At 44.4% G+C, this 16429-nt stretch overlaps 1 protein-coding gene across 3 annotated transcripts in view; it reads left to right on the forward strand.

The window, feature by feature from the left end:
• Nucleotides 1-16429, forward strand: part of LOC146008404 (CMP-N-acetylneuraminate-beta-galactosamide-alpha-2,3-sialyltransferase 2-like) — a 68315-nt gene that overhangs the window by 11616 nt on the left and 40270 nt on the right. Inside the window, exon 2 of one of the 3 annotated variants that reach the window (XM_083147639.1) lies at nt 16114-16290. The exons of the other annotated variants lie outside the window; for them this stretch is intronic. The gene's annotated coding sequence lies outside the window, so the exon portion shown is untranslated. The remainder of the gene's footprint in view (nt 1-16113; nt 16291-16429) is intronic. 3 annotated transcript variants of the gene reach the window in all.

Consider the following 16429-nt stretch of genomic DNA (forward strand, 5'->3'; position numbering starts at 1 on the left):
TTAATATCATTTTGAAGTAAACTTAACACAAATGCTGAACGTCATTTTCCAGTTATATATAAGTGACGCGCAAAAATTTTAAATTCCTTCCAAAGTTGCACAGCCAAAATCTTTTGCCGCACACAGCCTTCGTAAAATTAGAGGGAACATTGGTCGTATCCCCATTTTTATTATATACTTTCAGGGAAACCCAAGCGCTGTCCTATCCTTTTTTCTTTTTAAAGTTTGCTCATGTCTGCTGCTAAGCGGAGTTTTATGTACAGGTAATTAAACAGATGCTCTTGTGGCTTTTTTGTATTTTAGTTTTCTGCATGGTAACTATGAGTTAACCATGGCAGTCTATTTAGGGCAGCTGTGAAACATTTATTAGCAGACCTTAAGGGAAAAGATAAATGGAATGTTAAGTGAGCAGGAAGATTGAATTTAACAGGCTACAAGTACGAGTGTAACAGATCTTCCAGCTAACCCTGACAGAACCCAAAAGTGCTTGTGAAACGTGCTTGGTGTAATTTTTCTTAATATCCTGGTTTAAATAAATACATAAAAAATACATTGATGTTTTTGTAAAATTTAGTCAGGCATTTTGAGGTCACTGGACTTGGGGCCAGCTTTACCATTAGGCAGCTGCCCATGGGCTCCAGAATTTGGGGGGCACCTCCTAAGTCTAACACAAAATTAAAGATGACTGAGAGATATCCTTGTTGAAATTAATGCAAACGGCAGGTGCTGAACTTCTAAAACGCCACCGCCACACTTTCACCTGAGGTTCTGGAAAGTCAGTATTGTGTGTGTGTGTGTGTGTGTGTGTGTGTGTGTGCTGAACTTCTAAAACGCCACCGCCACACTTTCACCTGAGGTTCTGGAAAGTCAGTATTGTGTGTGTGTGTGTGTGTGTGGTGGGAGCAGAAAGCTGAAGTTTTGCCTAGGGTGCCGAAAAACCTTAAACCAGCCTTGAGTGTACTCATCTTTGACTGATCAGAGACAGGAATCACCTTTAGCAGTGACAGCTGCAGCAGTGACACTGCACTCATTTTTTAATGTTTTAACAGTGGTTCTCAAAATGTAAGTAGATGTATTCATGGAAAATACTGCTTCTTGCCCATGTATGAAGGGGGAGACGTAAGTGAAATCACAGGGAAGCTGTGCACCACTGTCTATATCAGCGCTGCTATCTAAAAGATATCACTCAAAAATGTATAAACTGTCCATAGCATTGATTGTTCTCTATCTCTGCAGTTATCAATACAACAGTTGCAGGTGCTGTCTATACATCATAGCATAGGGCAGTGCTGCTGACTCTGTGGGCTGCACAGGAAATCTCTCAATAGTAGCACTAGGCTGATGTGTTGTGGAAGGTGATGGGGAGAGATACGGTCACCAGTATGATGGTCGACACCATTAGGTTCGACATGCAGGAAGGTCGACATGAGTCTAGGGCAACATGCAGGAAGATGCAATGGGAAAAAAGCGCTAACTGAATTTGACAAATTTAGGAAATAAAGATAAAGTGAGTGGTACCCTGAGTTGTCCCGTCCAGGTGCAGCCGTTGTGATGTTACTCCTTGCGTCGCTAGATGTTGTCCGGAGTTGGAGGTTTTTTATCAACCCATAGACCGGCTGAACCACTTTGCCATGGCAGCTGCTACACTGATTCTCTGTCTTTGCCAAAACTGGAAGTGACCGGAAGTCTGACTGCGGCCGCTGAAGGGAGTTTAAAGCGGGCACAAGGGGCAGCGTGCCTGTGTTGTTCTCTGGTTGTCTTGACATGCAGGAAGGTTGACAATCAAAAGGTCAACATGGATTTTTCTTTTTTTTTTTTTTTTGAGCCGACATGTACCGACAGGTGGTATTTCATGCCCTACCATCCACTAGAGTGTGGTGGGATAATAAAATAGTGTGCCAAGAGCAGCGAGCCATGCGAAGGGACATGGTGCTACATTTCAGTGTCCATGTCGACTGTTGATGATTGGATATCACTATACACAAGAGCAAGGGCAAACTGCCCTCAAACAAGATGGCGCATACTGAAGAAGATAATCCTGGCGAAACACGTGTTTAGAAGCAGCAGGACACCCCAGCAGCATCATCAGCGTGCCTGCATCAGAAGTCATCTGCACCGCCAGTCTGAGACTTCCCCATCAGCCGCACCAGATTCCATTGATCCCACTCACGAGCGCCCGTGGTGGCGTCTAAGGTACAAGCGTCCTCAGTCTGCTAGCTGCAGCTGAGTGACGCTCTTTCCAGCATACAGCACCGCAATCCGACGACTGTTCCAATCAGGCTCCACAGATCTCACTCATGAGCGTCCGATGGCAGCATTTCAGGTACAGATGTTCTCAGTCTGCTAGCTGCAGCTGAGTGCTTATTCTGGCACACATACCTCAGTCTTCTAACCGCAGCTGAGGGAAACCTTTTTTCCTCTACCTCCCCATGGCAGCCAACCTCTGGGTTCTCTACCTATAGGTAGTTATCTGGAAAGGAACAGAAAAGACACCTCCCCTATATAAGGACTGCCCCTTTCTAGGCTCAGTGTCTTTTTTTTCCTTTCCAGGTAGTGAGTGCTTACCCTGAGGTTGGCTGCTGCCTTCTCCGCTGCCTAGTGCAGTTGGGGTTTAGGCTGTATCTCGGAAAATGAGGACTTCGCCCACCACCCAGAGTGGAAGGGCGATTGCTATAACATCCTGCTGCCAAGTGCAGTTAAGGTGCTTACCCCGGGTTCAGGCTAGCGCAGCCTTGGAGCGCAGGACGGCGTTTGGGCGGCAGGGACGCCGTGAGTATGAGGGATGCGCGTCATCAGGCGCCGTCTGTGTCACGAAGTGCCGCGCGCGTCATCAGGGCGCCGGGGTCAGGATGTAGACACCGCGCGCATTGTGGAGACGCCGCAGGTGTCACAGGAAGGCGCGTCAGTAGGCGTGCGTGACGCGTCACGTAATGATGACGGGAGTAATCCCTGAGCCCACGTGCACGGGGGTGACGCGAGCGTCATTAAAAACGCGACAGAAGCGCATGAAAGGTGCCATTGTTGTTTGAAACGCCGGCAGAAAGTCAGAGGAACCCGGGGACAGAATTCTGAGCCACTGCTTCTCCAGAAGGCAGCTGCAGGAGGCGATTTCAGAGTGGAAGGTAAGGCCCTAGGCTTTTAAGCCAGGGCTGATTGTGTGTACCTTCATGCATATGCTTATAAGTGTGTATCCTTGTGCAGATACTGTCAGACACTTTAAAGCTATGGAGGAAGAAAGAAAGCAGCCTGCAAAATCAGGTAAGCAGGAAAGGCAGTTAGTTATTTATTTATTTATCTGATCATATGTTTCGCTCATGGTATGTTATTTGCTGGTGCATAATATAGATAGTCAGGCACTCATAGTGTGTATACTCCGGCAGGTCCGAGGCAAGCAAGGAAAAGGCAGAAGGAAAGGCCAAGCATAAAAAAATGCATCTGGCTAAGTGCACGCTCTGTGACAAGACGCTTCCTGATAAATGTACAGGGTCTGTTTGTGATAACTGCAAAGGTTCTCAGCTACTGGCGCCTTCACAAATGACAGAGTTGGTGGCAAAGCTTAGGACAGCATTGGCGGATACCTTTGTGACAAAGGAGGACCTGGCAAAGATGTCGGCTAAGAGACCTAGGGAGATTGATTCTGCTAACTCAGAAGATTCAGAGGAATGTCCTGCTCCTGCTACAGAGGAGGAAGTTGAGGAAGGAGAAGTGATGCAGGAGAAAGCAAAACTAGAATTTAATCCAGACCTGCTGGATAATCTGTTTACGCTTGTGAACAAGTCTCTTAATATTGACGTGGCACAAGAGGAAGGCAAACTGCAAGATCTGCTTTTCAGAGACAAAAAGAAAAAGCCCAAAACATTTCCGCTGTCTTTGACACTTAAAGAAGTAGTAGAGGATGAGTGGGCGCATCCGGATAAAAAGGTGGCGGTGCCACTAAGGGTTAATAAAGGGTTAATAAAATGTATCCCTTTGAACCACAGGAAGTGAAGATGTGGGAGGAACCACCGAAAGTTGACGCTGCTATCGCACGAATATCTAGGAAAACGATGCTCCCATTGGAGGACGCCAATATATTCAAAGACTCCATGGAGCGTAAAATGGAGATGGGGTTGCGTAAGCAACACGTGACATCAGGGGCGGCGATCAAGGCATCATCAGCTATTGCAATCACTTCAAGAGTGCTCAGGTCGTGGTGTCAGGACCTAGAGTCAGATCTGATGGATGGCATAAAAAGGGCAGAGCTTCTGAAGATAGTACAGAATATGCAGGTGGCCATAGAATTTGTGTGCGATGCATCACTGGACGCAGTTAGGTTGGCAGCAAGAGTCAACGCCAATGCAGCAGTAGTGAGAAGGGCTCTGTGGCTGAAGCCTTGGGCAGCCGATGCTCAATCAAAAAATAAGCTGGTGTCCCTGCCATTTCAGGGAGAATATCTATTCCGGAAAAAGCTTGACGACATCATCACAAAGGTGTCGGGAGGAAAATCGGTGTGGCTACCACAGGACAGGGGCGCAAAGAAGCCCTTCAATAAATCTCAGAGGTTCCAGCAATCGGAATTCAGAGAAGCGAGAACTTACAGGCCAGGAAGAAACTACAGGCGGCCGTGGTTTGGAAATCGGAGTTCCTTTCGAGGTCAAAGGAACAAGGAAGGAAGGTTCTCGTTCAGGCAGTCATCACAATGACGCCAGGGACAGGGTCGGGGGCAGGCTGTTAGAGTACAAACAGGCCTGGCTCCGATCCACAGATGACCGGTGGGTCCAAGAAGTTGTCTCCACTGGATACAAAATAGAATTCATAATGACACCCGGAAACTGGATGGAAGAGTCCCCTGTGCCAAAATGCCCAAAGGAAAAGGAGGCGCTAATGAGCAGCTTGCAGACTATGATCTCTCAGGGGGTCGTAGTCATAGTACCCAAGGGTCAAGAAGGCCAAGGCTGGCACTCCAGATTCTTCGTAGTAAAAAAAGCGACAGGGGGCTTCAGGACCATCCTGGACCTAAGAAGACTCAATACATATGTCAAGACACAAAACTTCAAAATGGAGTCGATAAGGTCCATACTCCCAGACATCAAACAAGGGTCTTTTCTGACAACGATAGACTTAAAAGACGCATACCTACATATTCCCATATGTCAACAACACCAAAAATACCTAAGATTCAAAGTCAAAGGAATTACCTACCAATTTACGGCTCTGCCGTTCGGCCTATCCACATCCCCGAGAACCTTCACAAAGGTTCTGGTTGTGCTCATAGCAAATTTAAGAAAAGAGGGTGTGACAATATGGCCATATTTGGACGACTTACTGATTATGGCAAAGACAGAAAGAATGTCAAGAGATCATACAGAGAAGGTGATGAAGTATCTAAAGCATCACGGGTGGCTCATAAACAAGGAGAAAAGCCACTTGGAACCAACAAGAACCGCAAAGTATCTGGGTGTTGTGATAGATACAGAAGCCATGAAGGTCAGATTGACACCAGAAAGGCAGGAGAAATTAAGGTCAGAAGTAATCAAGCTTCTGAGAAAAAGGCTAGTGTGCGCAGGAGACTGCCTAAAGGTTTTAGGCCTCATGTCGGCAGCACTAGACACCATCAAATGGGCCAGATTTCATACAAGAAACCTACAAGGGTGTTTTCTATCCCAGTGGGATGGCGACGGGAAAAATCCCATGCAAAGGATTTCCTTGTCAAAGCAAGCAAAAGAAGACCTAAGGTGGTGGATGGACACAAACAGGTTGCGACAGGGAAGATCATTCGCAAAAAAGGAGCAGATATTAGTTACCACCGACGCCAGTCAGTCGGGAAGGGGAGCTGTGTGCGGCAAGAGAACAGCACAAGGTCAATGGAGACAAGCCGAGTCAAGGGCACACTCAAATATAAGAGAGATGAGGGCAGTGTTGATGGCATGCCGGGAATTTCAGGTACAACTGTGGCAAAAGGAAGCTGTAATCCGGTCAGACAACAGAGCAGTAGTGGCGTATGTGCACCGACAAGGAGGTACAAGGAGCCGAGAACTGATGAAAGAGACGGCAAACGTACTTCAGTGGGCAGAAAGACATGTCCAAAGCCTGTCAGCAGTATTTATCGCAGGGAAGGAAAACAAGCGAGCAGATGCACTAAGCAGGTGGTCAATAAGACCAGGAGAGTGGGCGTTGTCCCCACAAGTATTCGACATGCTGACAAGCCACTGGGGAGTTCCGCAGGTGGACCTAATGGCCACCAAGTACAACGCAAAGGCCAAAAAGTTTATATCAAGGCACTGGGAACAAGGGGCGTGGCAGGCGGATGCCCTAACCGCCAGTTGGGGAACAGGCTTGGCATACGTCTTTCCCCCATTCCCAGTGATACGAGACTGTTGAACAAAATTCAACAGGAACGGATGACAGTCATAGCAGTCCTGCCCTACTGGCCGAGGCGAGCCTGGTTCGCCAAGGTGGCCACGATGGCGGTAGATGCACCTTGGAAACTACCAGACATAGAAAACCTAATACGGCAAGGACCTCATGTACAGAGGCAGCCCGACCACTGGAATCTGACAGCGTGGCTGCTGAGACAAGAAACCTGGTAGCAAGAGGTTTTTCCAGAAAAGTCGTGGATACCTTGTTAAAGGCCAGAAAACATTCTACTTCTAAGACGTATTACCGGATATGGAAGGCATATACAGAACTCTGCAGAAGGGAAGGTAGGGACCATAAGCTGGTCACTTCGGTACTGGACTTCCTGCAGAGAGGGTTAGAAAGGAACCTCTCAGTAAGCTCTTTAAAGGTGCAAGTGGCGGCTTTAGGAGCTATGCTGGACATTAGAATTGCAGATGACAAGTATGTTCAGAGGTTCCTGCAAGCATCAAAGAGAATAAGGCCTTCATTCCACAGACCCATGGCTCCATGGGATCTGAACATGGTGTTGAATGTTCTGACAGAAGAACCATTCGAGCCGTTGGAGCAAGTGTCCATCAGAATGTTGTCGCTGAAAGTGGCATTCTTGGTAGCAATAACATCTGCAAGGCGGGTGTCAGAGTTGCAGGCTCTTTGGGCTGAGGAGCCATTTCTGAATGTGTTCGACGACAAGGTGGTCTTAAGGACGAACCCTAACTTCTTACCAAAGGTAGTGTCGCAATTCCATGTGAATCAGGAGATAGTGCTACCCACATTTTGCGCCAAGCCGACGAATGAAAAGGAGGCTAGGTTGCATAACTTGGATGTCAAACGGGCAATACTGATATACCTGAAGAGGGTGGAATCATGGAGGAAAACCAAGAGACTCTTTGTAATATCAGAAGGAAAAAACAAGGGCATGGGAGCCACCAAGACAACTATAGCCAGGTGGATCAAGTCATGTATAGCAGAGGCATACAGGATTAAGAAGATAGTTCCGCCTGAAGGTATCAAGGCGCACTCTACAAGGGCAGTAGCGGCGTCATGGGCAGAAAGGGGCGCAGCCTCAATGGAAGAACTGTGCAAAGCGGCATGTTGGGCCTCAGCACACACCTTCACCAAACACTACAGAGTGGATGTAGGGTCATCAAGTGATGCAAAGTTTGGGAGAAGGATTCTTAGCGCAGTGGCGCTATAAGAAAAAAAAAAAAAGAGGAAGAAAGTTAATGACAAGGAAGAGGAGGTGAAAAGAACCTTGTATCCTTTTTTTCATTTGGTGGTCTTATTTACATGTTATTATGTGTATATATTGTAACATACAAGTTAATCTTAAGTTGAAACCCGCCCAGTGAAGTAACTGCTAGGGTATTGCCCAGAGGTTGGCTGCCATGGGGAGGTAGAGGAAAGTACGGATTATTACCTGTTAGTACGATTTCCTCTACTCCTCCATGGCAGCATTATTCCCGCCCAAGAGCAACTTAAAAAGAGTATATATATATATATATGAGTATATATATATATATATATATATATATATATATATATATGTTATGTTTAAGCTGTATAATCGAAAGACACTGAGCCTAGAAAGGGGCAGTCCTTATATAGGGGAGGTGTCTTTTCTGTTCCTTTCCAGATAACTACCTATAGGGATAGAACCCAGAGGTTGGCTGCCATGGAGGAGTAGAGGAAATCGTACTAACAGGTAATAATCCGTACTTTCTGTATTTACACAGAATCCAGCATTAGACTAGGATAAAATGTGCTAGATAGACTCCTCCTGGGAACTGTAAATACTGGAATACATTTTTTTTTTTAAAAGGTATTCTATTACTACCTCACCTAAAAGGACAAGCTTTACTACAACAACTAATCTTGATATATAGGTCCCTAGACTACAAAGGACTGTTTTGGTGACCTCAAAACCACATTTTCAACTCTTTAAAAAAAAAAAAATTCTTCAAAAAATTATTTTTCAATGTTTTTGAGATTGGTGAATATTCATAAGCATAATTATTCCCAAAACTGTGCTGTTTTGCTGTCCGGTTTGTGGTCAATTTTAGTAAATTCTCTGTTAAATTGTGCAGTGCACATGGTTTTGTCCATCTAAGAAGGATTTTGTCAGAGTGAACTAGAATAAGGCCCATTGTATCTATATCAATGATGACAGACATTATGTGCTGTGTGAAAAATTAAGGTGTGATCAAAATTGAAAGCAATCGCACTACATTTTTTTTTCTACATTTATGTTTATATGTGTTGCTCTCTATCTCTTGTCATTTCATTTTAGAAGATCCTTATAAAAGTTATATTTTAAATAAATTTCATATATATCATATAAAGAGTGCACCCACAAAGCTTTTTTCTTTCTTCTGTTTGCCCTTTTTGCAAACAAATCCCATTATTCCGTTTCTGTACTGAATCTTGGGAGCACCACCAACCAATGACTATTAGAATTATTCAATAAATAGTCCTCTATATTGGTTCCTCAAATTACTACAAAAAACATGCTGTCTTGTCTGTGCAGATCCAACCACACTCTCTAAGTCTCCATGTCGACTGTGTCAGTATTTGGGACAATTTTTTTGGGAAAAACCCCATGTCGACCTAGACTCATGTTGACCTAGACTCAGGTCGACCTAAATGCATGTTGACCTAATGACTGTTAACTAACATTGACCTTATGGTGACCTAATGATCCATACCCGATGGAGAAGGGGGAGGTCTGGCAGTTTCGACTTGCCCACACCTCCAGCTGATAGGGTTATACATCTTGCACTAGTTCTTTATTCCAAGGCAAAGCACAAGGAATGGTCATCAATCATTGATGGGTTTGCAACCATCTACAGTGTATGGCGGATGAGGAATTGTCTTTCTGTAAGATATTGATCTGTCATTAACCATACTTTCCACTACTAGGTGGTATGCTTTGCACACATTCAGTGGGGGGATAAGTACTTTGGAGTGAGTGGCATATTTTAGCGGCACTTGCCAGAATCTGGACTATCAGGTGGCGCTCTGAAAGTGCAGAGCAGTCTGGTGGGTTTCTTGTGGAATGATTTTTTTTTTTTGTTCATTAACGAGCGTCCAAACTCCACAGTTAGAAGGTGATTGGGATAAATAATAGGCAATGGTACTCCTATATACAATACTATTGATTCAATATACAATTTGTCCTAAAAAAAATAATACCTTTTATGTTATACAGCTATATCCAGTACGTTTGTTTCATTCACACTCCCCACAGTTGAGATTTGATCATTAACCCCTGTCTAAGATGCCCATGTAGTTCTTGTCATGGCATGTAACTTTACAGTACCGGCAAAATTGTAATTTATATACATATGATCATGCATGAGTGTATCTTCCGTGCGACAGCCTGGATATGCAATTTATTAATGTTTGATTACTGCAATGACCTTCGGATGTTGTACTATGTGCTATTAGTTTTCAGAACACTAGCCTGTTGGGACATTGTAAAGTTATTCTCGCCCATTACAGGCGTAATCTCTAAAGATGATGAGTCAATAAACCTCAGTAAATGTATTATGCTTTTAAAGCATTCTGCAGCAGACGGCATAAACAATTGCACTGGTTTGTGGGACAGGAAAGTAGAGCTTTGTAAATCACTAGTAAGCCCGCTTGAAGCAAATGCTTCGAAAGCTAGTTTGATACCTTGTGTTTGCCTCTGTGTTTGTGCATGGGTGAGAGAAAGAAATGCAGTTTCACTCACTGCCAACAGATGGCAGTGTTTTGGAGACACACAAACGGATATAAAATATGGATGATGAGCATAGTAGGTTGTACATGTTTGTCCATGTTATTCAAAATGTATGTACTGTACTGTAAAATGTATTTTTCTATATGCTCTTGACCATGTACTTTTTTATAGACCACAAAGGGCCCAACTCTAGGACAGTTCATGGGATTATAAGGAGAACATTGTATATATATTTTCATTTGAATAAAGTAAACTTTGTAAAACACACAAACAACCTACTCTCCTGGAACATCAAGCAGCCTCCTGTGTCTTGGTTAGCTTTTTGGGATGCCCAGTATAGTGGGCAAATGTCCTGTTGGCAGGGCCGGTGCTAGGCCGGTGCCCCAGGCGGGAGGGGTGCCCACGGTGTTCAACTGCTGGGGGGGCACGATGCATCTGTCTGGCCGCCGGGGGGGGGGTGCGTGGTGTGTCTGCCCAGCCGTGGGGGGGGAGGGGGGTGGCGCGATGTGACTACCCGGCCGCCGGGGGCCACTGTGCTGCTGGGGGGGAGTGTTCACTCACCGAACACCTGCTCCTGCTCCGTCCTCTCTGTCCTGCTCCTCTGCTGCTGCTGATGCGGTGGTAGAGCTTTCAAGCTCACTACCGCCCTGCCTGTTGGCCCCTGCTGCTGTCCACTATCGAAGTGAAATGGGCAGTTTGGGTGGCTTGATGTGATTTGTTCATAATTTCATGATCCTGAATTTGCCTCTAGGTGTGTACACACTTGTACAATTTAGACTATATTACAATTTAGACTATCTGCATACAATTTAGACTATATAGTGCAGATCTGCACTATATAGTCTATGCAGCCAAGACTTTCTGGCTGCGATATGGGAGCGCACATCGGGATTGTAAGGGTTAAAACCCATACAATCTGCATGCGATCCAGATGAGATTTTGACTATGTAGTCAAAATCTCATGCACATTGTACAAGTGTGTGCACACCAATACTTTACAATGCTAATGGTAAAAATAACAAGGGGTGGGTTGCAATGTTGCTAGCATGGTGTCAAGGCCCCCATACTCCAACTTAGTCGGCAAGTATTGGCCAATGTCAAGGACACCATTTTTATCCTGTGTATGTGGGAGGACAACATCCAGTGGGAAAGGTTTATGGTATATTAGATCTACAGTGTCTAGGTCTACAATCATATGGTCGACCACTAATGGCTGACAGTTAAAAGGTCAACAGGGCTAAAAGGTCGACCTTTAAATGGTTGAGTTTTTAATGTTTTTAGGTGTCTATGTTGACATAGGTCTCCATGGACACTGTCTAAGTCAGGCATTCCCAACCACGGTCCTCAAGGCACACCACCAGTGCAGGTATTTGTGATATCCAGGCTTCAGCACAGACGGTTTAATCAGAATCACTCAGATACTCATTAAGTCATCTGTGCTCAAGTCTGGATATCACTAAAACCTGCACTGTTGGTGTGCCTTGAGGACCGTGGTTGGGAATGCCTGGTCTAAGTGTACCATGTCCACTCACCATGCTTCGGGCTCGGTGTCTCACTGTGCTTGTCATACTATTATATTTTCCCTCCACACTGTAGTGGATGGTAGGATATGAAATCCTGCCTGTCGGCTCAAAATTTTGGTCAAAAATGCATATCTACCCTTGTCATGTCAACCCTTTTTTATGTGGACCTTTTGACCGTATCAACCTTTTCATTATCGATCTTTGGACCCTGTCGCCCTTTGGACAATAGTGGTCAACCTTATGACTGTTGGCCTAGAGTCAATCTATGATGAGTCCAGATACTTGAGAAAGGGCATGGGAGAGGTGCCCAAAATATTGTTGTCACTGTTCTATCAGCTGTGACATAATGTTGCAATTTTCAAACTACATTACATGTGTATTAGGCAGATATCTGAACACTTTATGCTTTCCAAAATAGTGAGTCTCTAGGAATTAAGGTAAGTCTTGGCATTTGTGTACTTGAGGCATGTCTGAGTTCTGCAGTTTATTTGTGTGACGAACCACTTATACCTAAGGGCAACATTGGTGCCTCTCCAGCTTTAGTGGCTGAGGCACAGATTACAGCTATTACATTTTAAAAACTGTAGAGGGACAACTGGATTTTGTGTGTGTGTGTGTGTGTGTGTGTGTGTGTGTGTGTGTGTGTATACTGGGTGAAAATTCACAGGTATATAGATGTATACAGAATGAAAATGTGCGCATGTGTAGCAGCTGAATTAGTTCAGGACTCCCAAAAGAAGGCTCTTCCTGAGACCAACACCACGGATACAAACAAAAATAGTGGAGTCATAAACACTTATCCAGCGCTCTCTGTTATGCTTCTTCTGCTGAAAGCCTTCGTTCAGCATATACTCCACATGTGGGGAATATAAACAAATAAATAACTTCATAGTGTAATCTGACACAAATTATTTAATACACAATGAGACAACCAGTTAAAAACAATCCAATCCAATAAAAAACTTCTTCCAGCATCAGTTCTAAGAAGGGGGGTAATTACCAGAGGCGGAGGAACTGCAGACATACAGTTCAAACAAGCTTGAAATAAAGTCTGTGAGGAGTTCTGGATACCGGTATTCCTCTCTCCTCCTGTACGCAATGCTGTTCTTCCGATAGCCTGGAATCCCCCTCTCTCTCTGCTGAAGTGGACACGGGTGCGGGCTCCACCACCGACGCGTTTCTTCCCCGTCCTGGGGACTTTATCAAGGTGTGCTGTTTGCCCGCTGCACAAAATTTTTATATCGCCTCCGTCCAATCAGATGAACAAAGCTCCGGCAGCCCAGCCAGATTCCTAGACAGAGGCTCACTACAAGCCCCATAATCCTTACCGCGGCTGCCGGCGACAGGAAGCTTCAAAAAGCTTATTGGCAGGTTGTTTATCACTCTCCATTTTATCACTTTTTGAAGCTTGATACAGCTGGCCCTTATTGAGGTAAGCTCCTGGCATGGCAATCGCAAGGTCTGCTGTGCAGCACGTAAGCTGCAACCTCATAGTATCGACCACTGCAGGAGCGTTGTAAGCTGTTTGTTGGCTAATAACCCAACAGCAGAAGAAAGTGCAAATGTTTGTGTAGGTGTGTACCCAGCCTTAAGTCATGTGGGACTCGGTTTTGGTTCAACATGCATTAGGTCGACATACATTAGGTCAAATGGACAATAGGTGGACACAAGAAAAAGGTCAACATGGTAATGGTCAGCGTATGGAAACATCAAATGTGAGTTTTTCACAATTTTTTTTTTTTTTTTAGTATTTCATACTTTACCATCCCTATCTATCTTGATATATTTCATAAATATATTTATCTTACACACATGCTCTTTTTATAGAGACACTGCCTGAGTTATAAATTGACATGAGGAGCTCTTTCACTATCCATTTTCTTCCCATGTATGTGCACTTTGGCCATCCGCCCTGCATTTTCTGAGCACATGCAGATGTGTCCACACAAATCACACCATATGGCCACATTTCAGCAGGACAATGAATATATCCAGTGTCCTCTTTCTTGTGGCGGGGTGCCAGCATTGGATGCATGGCTCTTCCTAGATACATCCTCTTCTGGCTTGCGTGTACAGACCCCTGGGTGAGAGTGCATATTGTCAGTAGGGTTACCACCTGCCCTGTATTACTCCGGACAGTCCGGTAATTAAGCCCGGAGTCCGGATTGGTGATGTTCCCAGACTAAACAATGTCAGGGAACAGCACTGCAACTAGGGTGAGGTGAGAGAAGATATCCCGGGAGTCTGCAGAGATAGCCGCAGCGTGGACCTGGCTGCTCGTTTGCTATTTCAAATATTGCGGTTCAGCAGCTAATCGGGAGCTACAGTGGTGGCTCCTGATTGGCTGCCGGGCCACGAGCTGGCTCGAGATTTTAAATAGCCAATGAGCAGCCAGGTTCGCGGCTATCGGTCCCATGTCCTGGCGCTCTGATATAGCTGGACTCTGGTTGCCTGCCGCTGCGCTCAGCTCCCCCTTTGCAATGAGCATTAATTAACCCCCCCCCCTGGGAACAGGCCATTGAACTTCCATGTGGCAATGAGCATGAAGGCCCTGGCATTGACCAAGAAACCCCTATCAATTAACATGTGTTGGTAAGCGGCAATTATATGCCAAAATATGTAATAGCCATGAGGTGTGTGATATATGTAATGGAAATTGCAGTGTGTGGCATAATGTGTAATGGGCCTTAGGGTATTTGGGATAATGTATATAATGGGCATTATGGCATGTGGTATAATATGTAATGATTGTGTGACGTGTAATAGGCATTACAGTGTAAATTTTTGCTATGCGCCTGCGGTGCGCACTGTCACTGTTATCCCGATTTGGGAAAAAAATTGTCAGGCCCGGCATAACGTTTAATGGCAATTAAGGTATGTGGTATAATCATACTTGCCTACCTGACCCTCTCCATGAGGGAGAAAATGCTCTGTTCCTGGACTTTCCTGGTAATGGGTAGAAGGTAATGGGTAGAATGTAATGGGCGGGGCGGGTGGGCTATGGGTGTGTCAAGGGGCGGGACACTGTCTGGGAGTCTCTCAACACAAAGGTGGTAACTCTAATTGTCAGGGACATTGTGTGTATGCACTGGACATTAAGATTTGGTTATTTAGACGGAATCTGCAAAACTGTTTCAAATGCTGTCCAGTGTGTAGCTTTTATGCACCATAAACTTTGATTTAGCAAAACACTAATCCGAAGTACCTAGTACAAGATAGGACAACTAAAACCCATAATGGAGGAAAACATACATACCATAGTAATTGCAACTCCATGGGTTGTGCTAGGTGTCTGGGCCACATGGACAAAAAGGTTAGATGTATGAGGACACTTCCTGTATTCACAAAAGCAAGGGGAGGGGGATTGGGGATGTAGTTCTGCACAAGAATATTTATAATTATGGGTGGGATGTCCCCAATATTTAGTTGCCGTGTTGCAATTGCAATTAATACATGGATGGGGGTGCTGCCAAAGACAATAATGGTCATACGAAGAACAAAAAATAAAAGGATTGTCTTTGTTGCTGGCGCACTGGAGAGGAAAAGTTATTTGTGTTAAAATTTAACTTTTAATAATGTCAATAAAATAAAAAAAATTATTGACATTATTAAAAGTTAAATTTTAACACAAATAACTTTTCCTCTCCAGTGCGCCAGCAACAAAGACAATCCTTTTCTTTTTTGTTCTTCACTTCCTGTATTCACCAGCTGATTAGCTTCTGTGCACTGTTTTGGTATTTTTGAGGAAATCATTTTTTTAGGAAATCTTCCACGGCCAGGCCACAGTCTTTCTACCAGCTTCTTTCCTTGAACACTCCTGATTTCTTTTTCAAGTGCGCTGTCCCTGGTGGGTGAGCTGCATGGGATTGATTCTTCACAGGATATCACATTTGGATCTGAGAGGGGGTCATCATCATCATCATCATCACTGTTACGTCTCCGTTCTAAAAATATTACTGACTTCATGTAAGAAGTGCATAGGAAAATAAGCCGTGTTCAAGATATATCATTATCTCTTGGCAAACACCGAAAACATAAACTGATGTATGACTCCATTGCCTAATATTAAAAGTATAATAAAAACATAAACTGCAGTAAAGATTTTTTTTAAATGGAATATTTTCTTAATTTGAAGTTCTTAGCAATGCCAGCTATGCTTTTTATCTATTGGAATATGATAACATACACAAGACAGAGCTGGACGGGGGAGGGGTTCTTAGCTGTAAGAAAAGTAACCTTGCTCCAGTGATTGCTCAAGAGTGCCATGATTCATTTTAAACTATACACAATATAGTTCTGTTTTTCTATGCACACAAATAGCTTATGCTTCCAGTTCTTTTGCTCTTAGTATCAGCCTGCAAAGCCTTCTCATCTGGCACAAAGCTTCCCATTACGACACAACCGTCTGATCAGGTTTCTGTGTCTTGCTCCCTAAGGCTACACATTCCTCAGAAGATAAAATTTCTTATTCTCTTGGATTACTCTTCCTGACAGATCAGCTGCTTCTTAGCTGGAGCTGTCACAGAAAGCATACGCTGGGGTCCGTGTCACCCATGATCCACACCTCAGGAGTGTTCTGTGGGGACCTACAACGAAGACTTTAATCCACTGCAATATAGGGAATATGATTTATCTGGAATGAGAGCTGTAGGCACTAGCTCAAGAAAAGAGGTTAGTGGTATTTTATTTTTCTTCTGGTAATTACTTGCAACCAGAGGCGTAACTAGATATTCGTAGGCCCCATAGCAAAAGTTTGTAAGGGCCCCCTATATAGCAACTGATGGTGATAAATGTATGCAAAACATATTAG

Source organism: Crinia signifera, chromosome 6 (assembly GCF_055691185.1).
Source record: "Crinia signifera chromosome 6, ASM5569118v1, whole genome shotgun sequence".
Taxonomy (NCBI): Eukaryota; Metazoa; Chordata; class Amphibia; order Anura; family Myobatrachidae; genus Crinia; species Crinia signifera.